This window comes from Chiloscyllium punctatum, chromosome 34 (assembly GCF_047496795.1).
Source record: "Chiloscyllium punctatum isolate Juve2018m chromosome 34, sChiPun1.3, whole genome shotgun sequence".
In the NCBI taxonomy this organism is placed as follows: Eukaryota; Metazoa; Chordata; class Chondrichthyes; order Orectolobiformes; family Hemiscylliidae; genus Chiloscyllium; species Chiloscyllium punctatum.
Window position 1 is genome coordinate 18,946,175 of NC_092772.1, and position 17,011 is coordinate 18,963,185.

General features: G+C 48.3%; 1 long non-coding RNA gene across 1 annotated transcript in view; it reads left to right on the top strand.

The window, feature by feature from the left end:
* Window positions 1–14,227, top strand: part of LOC140458772 (uncharacterized) — a 30,596-nt gene extending 16,369 nt beyond the window's left edge. The window contains exons 3-4 of the long non-coding RNA XR_011953678.1: window positions 7,557–7,686; window positions 13,085–14,227. This is a non-coding gene — a long non-coding RNA (uncharacterized lncRNA). The remainder of the gene's footprint in view (window positions 1–7,556; window positions 7,687–13,084) is intronic.
* The last annotated feature ends 2,784 nt before the right edge of the window (window positions 14,228–17,011 follow it).

The following is a 17,011-nucleotide window of genomic DNA, read 5'->3' on the forward strand; positions in this document are numbered from 1 at the left end:
CTAACAAGCCCACCACTTGTCCCGGTTCATTACCGAGTACCAAATCCAATATGGCCTCCCCTCTGGTTGGACACTCTACATACTGCGTTACAAAAGCTTCCTGGACACACTGCACAAACACCGCCCCATCCAATCTACTTGATCTAAAGAGCTTCCAATCAATATTTGGGAAGTTGATGTCGCCCATGACTACGACCCTGTGGCTTCTGCACCTTTCCAAAATCTGTTTCCCAATCTGTTTCTCCATATCTCTGCTGCTACTGGGGGGCCTATAATAAACACCCACCAAGGTGACTGCACCTTTCCTATTTCTGACTTCAGCCCATACTACCTCCAGGGGCAGATCCCCCTCAAACTTCCTTTCTGCAGCCGTTATACCATTTCTAATTAGCAATACCACCCCCCCTCCTTTTTTACCACCCTCCCTAATCTTACTGAAACATCTGTAACCAGGAACCTCCAACAGCCATTCCTGTCCCACATCTATCCATGTTTCCGTGATGGCCACAACATCGTAGTCCCAGGTACCGATCCACGCCTTAAGTTCACCCACCTTATTTCTGATACTCCTTGCGTTGACGTATACGCACTTGAGCCCATCTCTGTGTCCGCAAGTAGTCCCTGTCAGTGCTACCTTCTCCACAGCCTCCCTACAGTCTTGGGCATCCTGACACACAGCTAGCTTACTTGCTGGTTTACAAGTCCGGATCCCATCCCCCTGCCAAATTAGTTTAAACCCCCCCGAAGAGTGCAAGCAAACCTACCCCCCAGGTTATTGGTGCCCTTCTGGTTCAGGTGCAACCCGTCCTGTTTGTACAGGTCCCACCTTCCCCAGAATGCAGTCCAATTGTCCAAATATCTGAAGCCCTACCTCCTACACCATCCTTGCAGCCACGTGTTCAACTGCACTCTCTCCCTATTCTTTGCCTCACTGTCACGTGGCACCGGCAACAACCTAGAGATGATGACACTGTCTGTCCTAGCTTTTAGCTTCCAGCCTAACTCCTTGAGCTCTTGAATGACCTCCCCACCCCTCTTCCTACCTGTGTCGTTGGTGCCAATGTGTACCACGACTTCTGGCTGCACACCCTCCCCCTTAAGGATTCTGAAGACACGGTCCAAGACGTCTCAGACCCTAGCACCCGGGAGGCAACAAAACCATCCGAGAGTCTCGCCCATGTCCACAGAACCGCCTATCCGTCCCTCTAACTAGAGAGTCCCCCATAACTAGCGCTCTCCTCCTCTCCCCCTTTCCCTTCTGAGTCTCAGAGCCACAGACCCCTTCACTGCAGCTTACACCTGCAAGGCTGTCCCCCCCAACAGTTTCCAAAGCTGTATACTTATTTTTTAGGGGAACGACCACAGGGGAACCCTGCACTGCCTGCTTCTTCCCCTTCCCACCTCTAACTGTTACCCAGCTACCTCTGTTCTCCGGCGTAACTATGTCCCTGTAGCTTCTATCGATCACCCTCTCAGCCTCTCGAATAATCCTCAGCTCATCCAGCTCCAGTCCCAGTTCCCTAACTCGTTCGGTGAGGATCAGGATCTGACTGTATTTCCTGCAGACGAAGTCGGCAGGAGTATCGGTGGTCACCCCTACCTCAAACATCCTGCAGGAGGAACATTCCACCGCCTGCGCTGCCATGACTGTACACTTTGTCTCCAAAAACAAGAACACTGAGTCAATAACACTTAGTCACTTACCTGTGGACTTTAAAGTTCGGTTAGAGGAGGCCCTACGAAAGTAGGACCTGGGGTCTAGAACACACCCACTCAAATACTAATCACTTACCTTCCCGCCCAGCTATGCGCTCCAACCTCACTTCCGCTGCCCGCTACAGGTAAGTAATTTTGAAACAAACTGTCTTACCTTAGCTGTAGTCTCCCGGGTTCGCTTTTCCTCGGCCGCTGCTCCCACTCAAATGACCGTTGGTGATTAAAGGGTGAGTATTTATACTCAGTTCTCCTTCCCGGCTGCCCCTCTGTTTGCCGTTACTTCCTCTGCTGCTCCCGCTCTTTTTGTGAAGAGAGAGAAAAAAAAAGTGCTCCCCCACAAACTCTTCAGCGCTTTTCTCTACCTTGTTTCCCGAAGGGAGGTCAGGTTTTATCCTTTTCTGCTGTCGGGCCAGTTACGTCCTGATTGAGACAGTTTTCTTGAACACACTGAACAAATCCCTCCCATCCAACCTGTAAACATTATGGCAGTCCCAGTCTAGGTTTGGAAAGTTTAAATCCCCGACCATTAACATCCCTATACTTCTTACAGATATCTGAGATCTCCGACATATTTGCTGCTCAATTTCCCGCTGACGACTGCGGGCTTGTAGTACAGTCATATCAAACTGATTATTCATTCTTATTTCTCAGTTCCATAACAGCTTCACTCGGCGATGCCCAGGAATATCCTCTCTCAGTGCTGCAGTGATGTTTTCACTGATCAAAAACTCCACTCCCCCTCCTCCCTTGCCTCCCCTTCTATCCTTCCTATTGAATCTGTCCTCTGGAACAATGATCTGTGAGCCCTGTCCCTCCCTCAGCTGTGTTTCTGTAATTCCTGTCATTTCCCAGTCCCATGTTCCCATCTCTGCCGTGCGTTCATCTGCCTGACCTGTCAGGCATTTTACATCAAAATAAATGCAACTTAATTCATCAGTTTTCCCTCATTGCCTGCTGTGCTCTAGCCTGATTATCAATTGAAATTACTCTGTTGAAATTCTGTCCCAGCCTCAACCTTCAGACTGTAGCCTGAGTCCATCCCCCTCACCGTGGACCACACCCTCACCTTTCATGTCATCTGCAAACCTAATAATGATACCTTCTGTTTTCATATCCGAGTGATTAATGCCCCTAAGGAACAGCAAAGGCACAGGACTCTGTGGTACACTCGCTGGGCAATGGTTTTCAATCACAAAACCAACGCTCCAGCAATTGTGGATCCAAATTGCCAACTTGCCTTGGATCCCATGGGCCCATCCCTTTTGGACCAGCCTTCCATGTGGGACCATGTCAAAGGCCTTAATGAACTCCATGGAACCCACATCATCTGCACTGCCTTCATCAATATTTTCAGACACCATTTCAAAAAACTGAACTGATTTCACCAGATAAATCTTCCTGTATCAAATCCGTGCTGACTAACCCTAATCAATCCCTGCCTTTCCAGTTATGAATTCAAACTGTCCCTCAGAATTGTTTCCAATAATTTCCCTCCCCCTGCTGTCAGACTATCTGCTCTGTAATTACCTGGCCTATCCCTGCTGCCCTTCTTGAACAAAGGAACCACATTAGCGATCCTCCAGTCATGCAGCACATCATCTGTGGCCAGCAAAGTATTAAATATATCCACCAGGGCCCCAGAAACCTCCTCCCTTACCTCCCATAGCTGCGTGGGATACATTTCTAATTTTAATGTGTTTGAAAGCCTTCAGCACCTCCTGAATTTCTCCACCTATTTATGCTTGTGAAAGCATTTAATACCCCCTCCTTATTGATCTTACCATGTTCTAGAACTTCACCATCACGACTGAAATCCCCGGCGACAATGCCTTTCTCCTGTGTGAATACAGATGGGAAGTATTCAATGAAGACCTCACCTACATCCTCTGGCTCCTTGCACAGATTTTCCCTTTGGTTTCTAACAGGCCTCACTCTTTCGCTGGGAAGCCTCTTATGCTAACGATGGTGATGAAACACCTTGTGGTTTTTCCTCAGTTGTATCTGCCAAATGTACTTCATGACCATTGTTTGTCCCTCATTTTCTACAATCCCCTTGCCCTCTCTATACTTGTGAATGGCTTCTCGTGATTTTATTGAACTGTATTTTCTTTATCAAACTCATGATATTGCTTGATCAGTATTCCCTGGATTTGCTGCCTTTACTATTCACTCTTCAAGGAACACACTGGCCCCGAGTTTTCACAGCATCACCTTTAAATACTCCACCTTCCTAATATCAACCCAACTGCAGGGAGTTCCTCCCTGTCTCTGTTTGCCAGATCCTCTCTAATGATCGCAATACTGATCAGGGACTCAGTTGTGAGGTGAACAGACAGGAGACTGTGTGGCTGCAGAAGAGACCACAGGATGGTGTGCTACCTCCCGGGTACCAGGGTCAAGGATGTCTCTGAGCGGTGACTGAACATTCTGAAGGAGAGGGTGAACATCCAGAGGTCATTGTGCACATCGGCCCACGTGACAGAGGTAGACAAAGGGATGGGCCCCTGTGAAATAAATACAGGGAGTTAGGTAAGAAGTTAAAAAACAGGATATTGAGGTTAATGATCTCCAGATTACTCCCATGCCACGTGCCAGTGAGGATAGAATTAGAAAGATCGCCCAGATGGATGTGTGGCTGAGGCGCTGAGGCGCTGGTATAGGGGGTAGGGTTTTCAGTTCTTAGGTCATTGGGATCTCTTCTGGGGTAGAGGGGACGTGTACCGGGGGATGGGTTGCACTGGAAGCAGAGAGCCACCAGTATCACTGGGAAGATATTTGCTAGTGTTACCCAGCAGGAGTTAAACTAGTTTGGCAGGGAGTTGAGACTCTGAATAAGACAGGGGAAAATACATGAGCCATCGAGAGCAAATTTCCTATCCAGGATATCCGGGGCACAGTATAGGGAGGGAAAAGACTTCTGGTTTAAAAGGCATTAATTTCAACGCACGAGGTCTGACTGGTAAGGCAGACAAGTTCAGACCATGGATTAGCTCTGGGGACTGGGATATTATAGCCATAACAGAAACATGGCTGAGAGAAGGGCAGGACTTGCAGCTCAGTGTTCCAGGATACAGAAGCTACAGGCGTGACAGAAGGACAAGTAATTGAGGAGGGGAAGTTGTCCCTTTGATTAGGGAGGACAGAAAAACAGTGCTGAGAGACAATATTGTTAAGTGGTCATCAAATGAGGCCGTATTTTTTAAAAGTTAGAAACAAAAAGGGGATGGTCAGTCTGCTGGGATGGTGTTCTAGTCCCCCAAATAGCCAGTGGGCACAAGAGGGGAAAATGCGTAGTGAGATTGCCGGTACCTGTAAAAATAATAGAGTAGTATTGGATGGAGATTTTAGCTTCCCATGGATTGACTGGGTCACCCAGATTGTAAAAGGACCGTACGGGGTGGAATTTGTCAAATATGTCTAAGAATGTTTCCTAAATCAAGATGTACAGGGTTCCATGCTACTCAGGTGGATGCAACACTGGACCTCCCCTCAGAAACCGAAGTCGGGCAAGTGACTGAAGTATCAGTCAGAGAGCACTTTGGGTCCAGTGACCACAACTGTCTTCATTTTAACATAGTTATGGAAAAAGATCAGACAGGTCCACAGATTCAGGTCTTAAACTGGAACAGGGTCAACATTGGGGCCATTCAGAAGGATCGAGCAGGGGTTGATTGGGTGAAGGTATAAATCACATAACACCAGGTTAACATCCAGATGTTTCCACAGGAACCTTGCTTATCTGAACAAGATGGGCGGGCAATAGTACATTCAGATAATTGGTTATTCGATTAATTGATTCCATGCCTTTCCTCTGGGGCTCGGCGTTTTTGGTAATGTCTAGTCCCCGTTGAGGTGACTAGGCAGCAGCAAACCATGCGTGAGCCCTCATGCACCGCCAACTCCCGAAAACACCCCGCTGCTCGGCCCCAAACCCTTCCAACAACGCCCCCACCCACACCTCAACATCGCCTCCCACCCTTTCTCAAACCCTTCCAACACCAACCCACGCCAGCCTTCCGCCACAAAAACCGCCCACCGCCACCCTCCACTTGCCACCCAACCCGCCCCCAAACCCATCCAACTTCACCCTCCGCCTGCCTCCAACAGTTCACCCCAACCCCAAACCAATCCAACACCGGCCCACGCCGCACCCGCCTCCAAAGCCGTCCAACACCACCCTCCACTTGCCACCCACCCCACCCCCAAACCCATCAATCATTACCCTACGCCCACCTCCAACAGAGCACCCCACCCACCCCTAAACACATCCAATATCACCGTCCGCCAGCCTCCAACAGAGCACCCCCCGCCCCAAACCCATCCAACACTACCCTCTGCCACCTTCTACAGAGCACCCCGCCAACAACAAACCCATCCAACATCACCTCCCCGCCCGCCTCCAACAGAGCACCCCGCCCGTCCCAAACCCATCCAATTTCACCCTTCGCCCGACTCCAGCAGTTCACCCCCAACCCCAAATCCATCCAACACCGACCCACACCGCCCTGCCTCCAAAACCGTACAACGCAACCCTCCACATTCCACCCCACCCATCCCAAAACCCATCCAACATCACCCTCCGCCCGCCTCTAACAGAGCACCCCGTCCGCCCCCAAACTCATCCAGCATCACCCTCCGCCCGCCTCTAACAGAGCACCCCGCCCGCCCCCAAACCCTCCCTGTGAAACCATCTTCAATCTCCACACCCATCCCAGTCTGGGCCATCTGTTTCAGATCAGGACATTGGTGTTTCTGTTACCTCTGGCACTTCGAGCAAATCTTCCTAATTGTGTCTATTCGTTCAGATCTCATCCTCTTCAGCCTCCTGAAACTTCTTCCTGTAAGCCTCCCTGTTTAGAACACAGCACAGTTTCTCTTGTAAAAAATATTTCTGGTGACCAACTCTTATTTATTCCTGTGTCACAAGTTATTGCTGATACTTTGACAATTCCAAAAAAAACTGTAATTGACTTTTTCCCAGAAATTGCTGTCACAGCCTAATTCACTAGTTTGCAGTTTTAGTTAAACTTTGACCCATTCCCGTTCCCTTCTGCTTGTATTCAGTCACATCCTTATGCTGTTCTGATGCTTCACCTTTCTCTTTGGATTTGGAAAGCTTCTTTCACCTGAACCCTGTCCCTGCATCCTCTCTGTCAGTTTAAAGCCCTGTCCATAAACCTACCGACATGATTGGTCAGGACACTGCTCCCTGCAGTGTTGTTATTATTTCACTCGTGGGATGTTGCTGTCTCTGGCTGGCCAGCCTTTCATGCCCACACCGAGCTGCCCTTGAGCTTAGTGGCTTGCAGATCATTCCAGTGGGCAGTTGAGAATCAACCTCCTTGCTCTGGGCCTGGATTCATACGTAGCCCAGACCGGCAGCACATAACAGATTTCCTTACTTAAAAGGTATTAAGCAGTCGGATGGGTATCCCTGCTACAGGCAATAAATTCTGGATGAAGGGTCGAGTGATAGTAACACTAGGCCATTGCCAGGCCCACTGATAGCTCCCTCATCCCTGAGTACTGCTCCAAGTGCACATTCTTCTTTACCGTGGTTTGATCCTGATGCCTTTCTGCACTCTGGTGCTATCACACAGTCTCTCTCCATGTGGTATCCCTCACTGTGAGGGTCTAATTGAAGCCGGTGACTGCACCTTTTGCAGCTACTCCAGATCCTGAGGCAACAGAATTGTCCACTCCAGGGAGACGGGCAGCGCAAGCCACGGATGGAGACTGAAATATTCCAGATCTCTGTTGTACTCAGTGCCATTCTCCATGTGTAATCCTGACTGCACCAGTCTAATTTCCCATTCTGTTCATTTCTCTGACTCCTGTAGGTACTCAGGATGCTCCTCACTCAGCAGAACTCCCAATTCCTGTTTCCTTCATCACCACATTGAAGACAGTCGGACAGCCAGAGAGATGGAGAGAGAGAGATCTGAAGCCTTCAATAAACCCTGCAGTGAGGTAAGATCACTCACAGTGGACAGAGCAGAGTGTATTTAAGGGATCGAACTTTGGTCCAGAAGACATGACATAGATACGGTGTTGAAGAATGAACACAGAGCATGATGGTCCCAGGCTCAATCCCCACCGTCTTGTTAATTTTCATCTCTGCTGTACTGAGCCTTCCTCTGACAATATAGGAAGTTGACAGTTATCAGTCCAGGCCTGTGCTGTCTTAGTGAGGATCAGTTCAACAGGGGAAAGCAGGCCTCCCTCAATGAGATGGTATTGAAACCTGGGATCTTTCTGTTCTATATTCCCTCTCTCACACTGTCTCTTGTCGTGTGATGCAGTTATACAGCATGGAAAAATGCCTTTTGGTCTAACTTGTTGTCTTGAATGCTTGTTATTCCCAGAAATTTTCCTATTTCTGTAACCTCTGCCCCTCCCATATTCCCGCTGTATATTTGAAACCTATTCCAATGCTGATGACTCTCCCTATGTGTAAATTGCTCCAGTGTCGATAACATGCCCAATCTCACTAATCTCTGTACAATAATCCCAATTTCTGTAATCTTGCACAATACTTACAGTGCCCCCGTCACTGTAAAATCCTCCAACCTGGATCAAAGTACCACCTGTGTACCTTCGTTAATCCCCAAGAAAACATGATATCACTGTAACCTTCTGCAGGCACTAAAGCACTCCTGGCCCATAGCACCACACGACCTCAGTAAACTTCTCCCATCCCTACAGACCTCCTTATCTGTATTAACACCTCCAGATCCTTTTTAAGCCGCAACAGCATTCCACATCTCTGTTCGCTCCTCCACTCCCGATAGCGCTCCCAGCACCTCAAACAATATCTCTTCATGTAATTCTGCAATCTGGGGGAGCACGGTGGCTCAGTGGTGAGCAATGGTGCCTCACAGTGCCAGGGAACCCAGCTTCGATTCCAGAATTGGGTGACTGTCTGTGTGGAGTTTTCACATTCTCCCTATGTCTGCGTGGGTTTCCTCTGGGTGCTCCGGTTTTCTCCCACAGTCCAAAGATGTGCAGGTCAGGTGGATTGGTCATTCTAAATTGCCCATAGTGTTAGGTGCATTGTCAGCGAGAAGTGGGTCTGGGTGTGTTACCCTTTGGAGAGTCGGTGTGGCCTTGTTGAGCCGAAGTACCTGTTCCCATGCTGTAAGGAATCTAATCTAAACTCTCCCTCTGCGTTCCATTTTACTTTCCCTAAATGTATCCCTCTATCCATTAACAGCCCCAAACCCTTAAAACCTCCAAGTCTCTGTGAACGCCCACAGCTCCAAGATCCCCCCTTAACCGTGTAACCTTTTCCAGTCCTGAAACACTCTGAAAATATGGGCATCCTACAATCCTCCTTAACTGCGTAATCCTCTCAGGTCCCCGCAACACCCCCGATCCGTGAAACCAACTCCAATGCTTGTGACTCTCCCAATCAGTTTCTACAAGACTTACTATCTATGTAACATTCTGCCGTCGCTATCACCAGCCCTGTCAATGTAAGCTCCTCTAGTCTCTCCATCAATCTAATCATCTCCATAACCTTCTCCAGCGCTTACACCCCTATCTGTGTAAACGTTACACTCCCTTACTACCATCCCTAAAGCAGTGCGTGCAATGCTCCCTATCTGTATTAGTGTCTCCGGGCTGTATTGCTGTTCCTGTCTCTGTAAGCTCTGACAGATTGTCCAGCTTTTCGGTCCATATAATTTCCAGAACCTCAGCATCTGACATCAGCAAGTGTTTTCATTAACTAGACCCTTCCATATCTTTGTTTGTTCCTCAATTCCATACAACTTCATAATCTCTGTAAATAGCAACATTGCATAAAATACTCCCTGTCTGTGTAAACTACCCCAATCCTACCCTGTGAAGCCTCACTGTCATTTTAATCACCTGTAGTCTCTTTGGATCTCCCTGTATCTTTCCTGACTCCGTTGAATACATATACTGGATTAGTGGTGCTGGAAGAGCACAGCAGTTCAGGCAGCATCCAACGAGCAGCGAAATCAACGTTTCGGGCAAAAGCCCTTCATCAGGAATAAAGGCAGTGAGCCTGAAGCATGCTTCAGGCTCACTGCCTTTATTCCTGATGAAGGGCTTTTGCCCGAAACGTTGATTTCGCTGCTCGTTGGATGCTGCCTGAACTGCTGTGCTCTTCCAGCACCACTAATCCAGTATTTGATTTTCAGCATCTGCAGTCATTGTTTTTACCTCCGTTGAATACAGCCCATCTCATGTTATAACTCCTCTAACTCATATTTTACTCCCCATCTCTGTGATATTCTTCAGTTACTCCAATTCTCATTCTGTGTCTCCGAGCTTCCAATCCCCCTGATCGATGTAAGGTTATTTATCCCTTGCAGCATGTTTAACACCTGTAACAGCCTCCAACTCCTCAATATCTCCTGTTGCTGTAACATCCTCAAATACTACAGCTCACTGTCTTTGTAATATCTTCCAGTAACTGCAACCCTGTCGATTTCTGTATCCTCCTCCAGAACAGCACTCCACATCTCTGTGTAACTGATGGGAATGCTGCAAACCTGCCTTCACAGTCCTCCCTAGCTCTCTGATCGACTGCAGCCCGAGAACCCTCAGCATCTCTGGCTCCTCCAATCCTGACACTTCTCCCTGGCTGTGTGAACTGAACCAACTTCTTCAACCCTCCCTATCTTACTCCTGCAGCTCCAACTATTGTCCATGTCAGTGTAATTCCCAGCACCAACAATCCTCCCGGTCTCAATAAACTCCTGCAGCTCCAACTACCACCCAAATCAGTGTAATCTCCAGTCCGTCCAATCCTCCCAGTCTTTATAAAGTCCTGTAGCTCCAACTACCACCAATATCTCTGTAATCTCCAGACCTGACAATCCCCCCTCTATGTATCTCCTGTAGCACCAATGACCATCCCATCTGTGTAATCTCTAGTCCCTATATTCCTCCTGATCTCTGTAACTCCTTCAGGACTGATAACCCTGTAACTCTCCCTGACATCTTTCAGCATGACAACCTACCTGAGCTCTAACCACCAACAGTGATGTCAAACCATCCAAACTCTGTAACATCCTCCAGTCTCTACAGCCCAGCTTTTCTCTGTTAGCTTCTCTGGTGTCTGTATTCCCCTTTATCTCTGGTGACAGATCCTTGCTCAGGGAAACAATATCTCAGTACCGAATCTGTAAGAACACAAGAATCCTTGGTGTATCAATAAATTTGCGTCATTTTCTAAATTTTAACGACTGCAAGTTCAACCTTCTCCACCTCTTCTCATCAATATCCCTCCATTTTGAAGACCAGCCTGGTGAACCTTCTCTGGGCTGCCTCCAATGCAAGGGCATTTTCCCTCCAGATAGGGGACCAAACCTCTTCACAGTATTCTCAGTGTGGGCTGATTGGAGTCCTCTATAGTTGTTACAAGCCTTCCTAATTTATTTCTCCATTCCCTTTGAAATCAATGCCAGCATTCCATTCACCTTCTCTATGTCCTGCTGGCCCTGTTTGCCACCTTTCTGAGATTTATCCACCAGGATTCCCACGTTACTCCGTGGTGTAGCTTTCTGCAGTTGATCTGAAACCAAGAGGTGACTGCAATAATCAGGAAAGTACTGGAATGTGTGGTAAACGATCTGCCAGAAATGATAACTGGACAGTTAAAAACCTGTGGAAAAGTGCAGTCCATTTATAGGAGTAGAATTAGGCCATTCGGTCCATCGGGTCTATTCCACTATTTGATTATGGCTGAATTGTTTCTCAACCCCATTCTCTCACTTACTCCCTGTAACCATTGATCTCCTTACTCATCAAGATCCTGGCTATCTCTGAGTTAGATATGTTCAATCACTTAGCACCCACAGACCCATGAGGTAGTGAGTTCAATGGATCCATCACCCTCTGGCTGAATAAATTCCTCCACATCTCTATTCTAAAGGGTATTCCCTTCACTCTGAAGCTGTGCCCTTGGCACCTGTTCTCTCCTGCTCTTGGAAACATCTTGCCCACACCTTCCAGGCCCCTCCGTATTCTGTAAGTTTGAATGATATTCTCCTGCCGCCTCTGAAACTTCATCAAGTGCAGACCCAGAGACTTCACCTGCTCCTCATATGACACGAATTCCATCCCTGAGATCTTTCTTGGAAACCCATTTCTCGTACCCCTTCACAACCTTTGTCCAGACTCTTAATGAATAACGTGTAGAGTGTAGTCCCAACACTGACCCCTGCGGAGCTCCCCCCATCACCAGTTCCCATCGTGAAAAGACTCTTTTCTTCACACTCTCTGCCTTGTGCCAATCAGACAAATCCTCTATCCATGCTCAGCATGTTGTTGTGACAGGGAAATTTCATTTCACAACCACTGCTGGATTTATTTTTCTGTCTGGCTGTCAACAGCAGAGTTTCCCCATTACCTTCCCATCTGTAATTCCCTGGAGAAGGTGGTGGGGAGCTGCCTTCCTGACCCATTGCAGTCCTTTGGGTGTAGGGACAGACACAGTGCTGGGAGGATGGAGCATGGCTTGGAGGGCACCTTGGAAATGTTGGTGTTTCCGTGCACCCGGAGCTCCTGTCCTTCCAGGGTATAGTGGTTCCTGGTTTGTGAAGGCCTGTTGAAAGGGCCTGCCTGAGTGACCTCAGTGCGACTTGTAGATCTTTTATTCCTTCATTCATTCACGGACATGAACTTTGATGGCGGAGTCAGCAGTTCTTGTTGATTTTGTGTTGTTTCTGAGAAGGTGGTGAGCTGCCTTCCTGAGCCACTTCCCCAGTCGTTGGAAATTCTGATCACCTAAAATCTCTCCCTTTTAAAATTTATCACCCCTCCAGCTTCTGGAACACTCCATATAACTGTAATCAATGACAGCACAGATCCCCTTCCTAAATCTCTATTGTTACAATGGTAGCCTGCGCTAAATTGGCACTTTTCGTCCTCCTTATCCATCTTATGACTTCCAGCCCCCACAATCCCACTATTTGGAATGCTTCCATTCTCTGCACCTCCTCATGTCCTGAGGGTCCTTGAACACACCAGTGCTTGAATGTTTATATTCCGCCCGGTTACTGCAAGTCTTCTAACTCTGTAACATCCAACAGTCTCCAGTACCATACAACACTTGCTGGCTATCAATTTGCATTTGTTGAAGTCTACACATCTCTGTAAGCAGCTCAGAAAAAGCCTTTAGACTCCACAAAGCTCCATCATGAACAAGCCACTATCTTTCTCTTACCTTTGCCGCCTTCTGTGTATTCAACTCTCACACTATATTCCAGTAAACCTCTTTAGTTGCTGCAGGTCTCCCTAGCTCCCCGATAACCTGTTCCATCCCATACAGCTCGCTCAATTACTTTAACATCCTCTGCTCTGTCTAATCCTCCTTTTTTCCACTGTCTTCCAGCACAACAGCGATCCTGTAAGAGAGCAGTGCGGAACGGGCTGTTATAAATCTCAGCTGAGGCTTGAGGCCTACCATGACCTCTGAGTCACAAGGGGAGAGACCCTGAGAGCGAGCTGTAGAATATTAATCAGCAGTGAGGATCAAGGCCAACTGGGACTTGGAGTTGGAGAAACAGCAGAGCAGGAGGCTTGAAATCAATACCGAGTCACAGAAGGAGTGACCATGTGAGGGAGCAACATGGAGCCGGAGCTTGAGGCTCACTCAGGTCTAGGAGGTGAATGCACCAATATGGGACGATATAAATCAGCACTGAGGATCGAGGCCTAGTCATGCCTGGGATTCACAGAGACGGTGACCCTGTGAGGGAACAGAGTGTAGTGGGAGCGGGAGGATTACACATCCCTGGGAGTCACAGAGATGGTGACCCTGTGAGGGAGCAGAGTGGAGGGGGAGCTGGAGGATTACACGTCCCTGGGAGTCACAGAGATGGTGACGCTGTGAGGGAGCAGAGTGGAGGGGGAGCTGGAGGATTACACGTCCCTGGGAGTTCACAGAGACGGTGACCCTGTGAGGAAGCAGAGTGGAGTGGGAGCTGGAGGATTACACGTACCTGGGAGTCACAGAGACGGTGACGTTGTGAGGGAGCAGAGTGGAGGGGGAGCTGGAGGATTACACGGATCTGGGAGTCACAGAGACGGTGACCCTGTGAGGGAGCAGGGTGGAGGGGGAGCTGGAGGATTGCACGCCCCTGTGAGTCACAGAGATTGTGACGCTGTGAGGGAGCAGACTGGAGGGGGAGCTGGAGGATTGCAGCCCCTGCGAGTCACAGAGACGGTGACCCTGTGAGGGAGCAGAGTGGAGTGGGAGCTGAAGGATTGCACGGATCTGGGAGTCACGGAGAAAACCTTCTGCTGCTGGGACATGCCTGCACCGAGTTTGAATGAAGTGCAAAGAGCCATCACAGAAAAGGCTGTATGTTCATTGGCTAATAAATACACCATTATTAGTGACTGTCAGCTAATTGCTGTAAGTCAGCAAATTTATTTTTTAACTTCTGAAGTAAAGATTGATCTCAGAAATATGAGGGGGATGTAAAATTCTGAGCCAGTATAATAAATTACGCTCAGTAAGCCACAGTGTAATAAGGGACTTAACATATTATGATGTCCCTGATGTTAACTTAATTCTAAGTAATTAAGTAAATTACTCTAGACATGTTGCATTTTAAGACATGGCAAGGCATGTTTGTCAAATGGAAACTGTGTTCTATTACATTGGGAAGTCAGAGCACCTGCTCATGTCCTCTGAACACTGGGTTGTGGAGCTCAAACAGTGACGAGACACTCTGTCATGCTGAGAGTTATGGGGATAGCACACACACAGAACAGACCACCCTGCAGACTTGACAGCCTGGAATAAGTAAGGGATGGGGTCTAGGCAATCAAAGAGAAACAGCCAGGGAATCCAGGTATAGCCTGACGTCTCCCTCCCAATTCAGTTTCCCATTTCGGAAGCTGATGAAGGTGCAGTCAGAGCCATGTCTGTGGCCCCACAAACAGTCTAACTGTATAGGAGTGGAGGGAGAAGGAAGGAGGAGCAATAGGCACAGGGGAGTCAGGAAAGTGAAGAAGGTGTCAGCATGTCTGTAATTCCAGGATAGTGGGGTTAAGAATGTTACTGTGTCTGCACGATACTCGTCTGGTGGCCAGTGAGCAGTCAAAGATCATGTCCACGTTGGTAGGGATGGCATGGGTAGGAAGAGTGAAGTGGTCTGGGAATCAGAATTTAGGGAGCTCGGTGGATGGTTAGCAAATGGGAAATCAAATGTATCAATCCCTGGAATACTCCCAGGGCGTGTCCAAGTGAGAAGAGGACTCAGAGTTTTAGGTAGATGAGAGTGTGACTGGAACGATGGTGCAGCAGGAAGGGCTTCAGATTCCTGGGTCATTGGGACTGAAGGCAGCAACTGGACAAACTGGATGGGCTAACATGTGACAGAGCTGGGACTGAATTCCTTCTGGGGTGTGTGGGTGGAATTGAAACTAACTTGGTGTGTGTATGGGATCCAAAAAGGAATAGTGGAGGAGACTACCAGGATTCTCAAAATAATGGGAGATACAGTTGGTACTAATTTACAACAACAAGTTTATCAGTGGAAGATGGAGTAAGACAGAAAGCCTTAATTTGAGGTATTCTGCATAGACATGAATACTTGGAGTGTGGGAAGTTCCAGGTGAAGTTTGGTGTGTGGAAATCTGATGGACTGATCACCAAGAGCTGGCTCAAGTAATAGCAGGACTGGGTGTTAAATATTGCTGGGGATAAAGGATTTCAAAATGATGGAAGGGAAGAGAAAGGATGAAGGTAGAAGTACTGGTTGAGATTAGCATTAGTTAAGGGGTCCAAGAGAAAGAGGATCTGTCCAAGGACAGAATGAATTTGGCTGGAGCTACAGAACAAAAACTGTACACTTACACTGTGAGGTACAGTGTATCAGCCAGCCACCATTGGAAAGGATGGAGAGAATAAATATGCAGGGTCATTTGACAGCGATGATAATACTACCGATTAGTTATACTGAGAAACTTAATTTATCCAAATATTGACTGGGTTATTGTGGTGCAGTGTCATGAGGGGCCAGTATCCCTGGATTATATGGAGGAGAGCTCACTTCAGGAGGATGTGTTCAGCCCAAGACAGCATGTACTGTTGGACCTGGTCCTTGGGAAAGAGGTGGGGCAAGTGGATCCAGTGTCAGTCGGGGAACGTTTTGGGGTGCAGCGATCATTTTTCTTTTGTAAAGTTCAGTATGATGGGAGAGAATGATATGCAATAATTGAGAGTGAGAAACATTAGTTGACTGAGAGCAGCCTTCAATAAGGCAAGAATGAAGCTGGGAACTTGTCAACAAGGCCAGTGAAATTGTAGCTTTAAATAGCTAGGTCAGATGGAACTGGGATTGTGGAGATGTGGCTGCAGTGTGACCACGACTGAGAACTGGATAATCAAAGGTTTTCCCCAAGTCTCATTTTAGTCCAGTTTCATGGAGGGTTTCTCTCCACAAGGTGAAGTGCATTTTCTCATGATACCATCCCCAATCTGCCTCATGAACGACCCTCCCTGCCTGCGTGGTTATCTTCTCAACTGACACGAACACGATGATTGTCCCCTTCATCATAACAACTGCCCACTGCCTGGATATCCCAGAATGCACCGGCCTCCCTGCTCCAGGGCCCATTATTAAAATGACAGTACAATCTTAGATTGGCAAGCCAAAACTGGCCTCGACATGGCAGACACGGTAAACCTGGGGCCCCACTTTGTGCCCAAGCCCCTGAGGCTCTGGTCGATTGCATGGTGCAGGAGAGGGACATTATCTTCCTCCAGGACTGGCAGGGGAGGCCACAACACCACACCCTGCCGGCTTGGTCCGAGGCTGACCCCTGGGTCAGTAAGGTGCCAGCCTTCTGGGTGAATGCCCAGCAGTGTAGGAAGGAGGTCAGTGACCTCCCCTCCACCAGGGTACGTGAAACCATCTGCACTTCGTGCCCTCTCCCTTACTCTCTCTCTGTTACTGCACCCACCTCCCACCAAGGTGCATGTTCTCCCACTCTCCCTAAATGCAGCACCTTCTCTCGGTCTCTCTCTAACCTCTTCTCAGTCCCTCTCCCCAACTCTGCCTGGTGTCAGTGCTGCCCACTCACTCACTCAGGGCACCTCCCCACCTTTCCCTCAGCTGTCCCAGCACTAACAGCTGTACCAACCTTTTCCATCTCCCTTAATATCTCTTGCTAATTTTCACATTCCAGATGGAACCATCCCACAAGAGGAGAGAAAGAGCCAAGATGATTCAGGGTTCTCCAACATTCATCTCCTCACCCCATCGCAGGGGAAGGATCCTGACACTAACAACCACGAGAGGCTGAC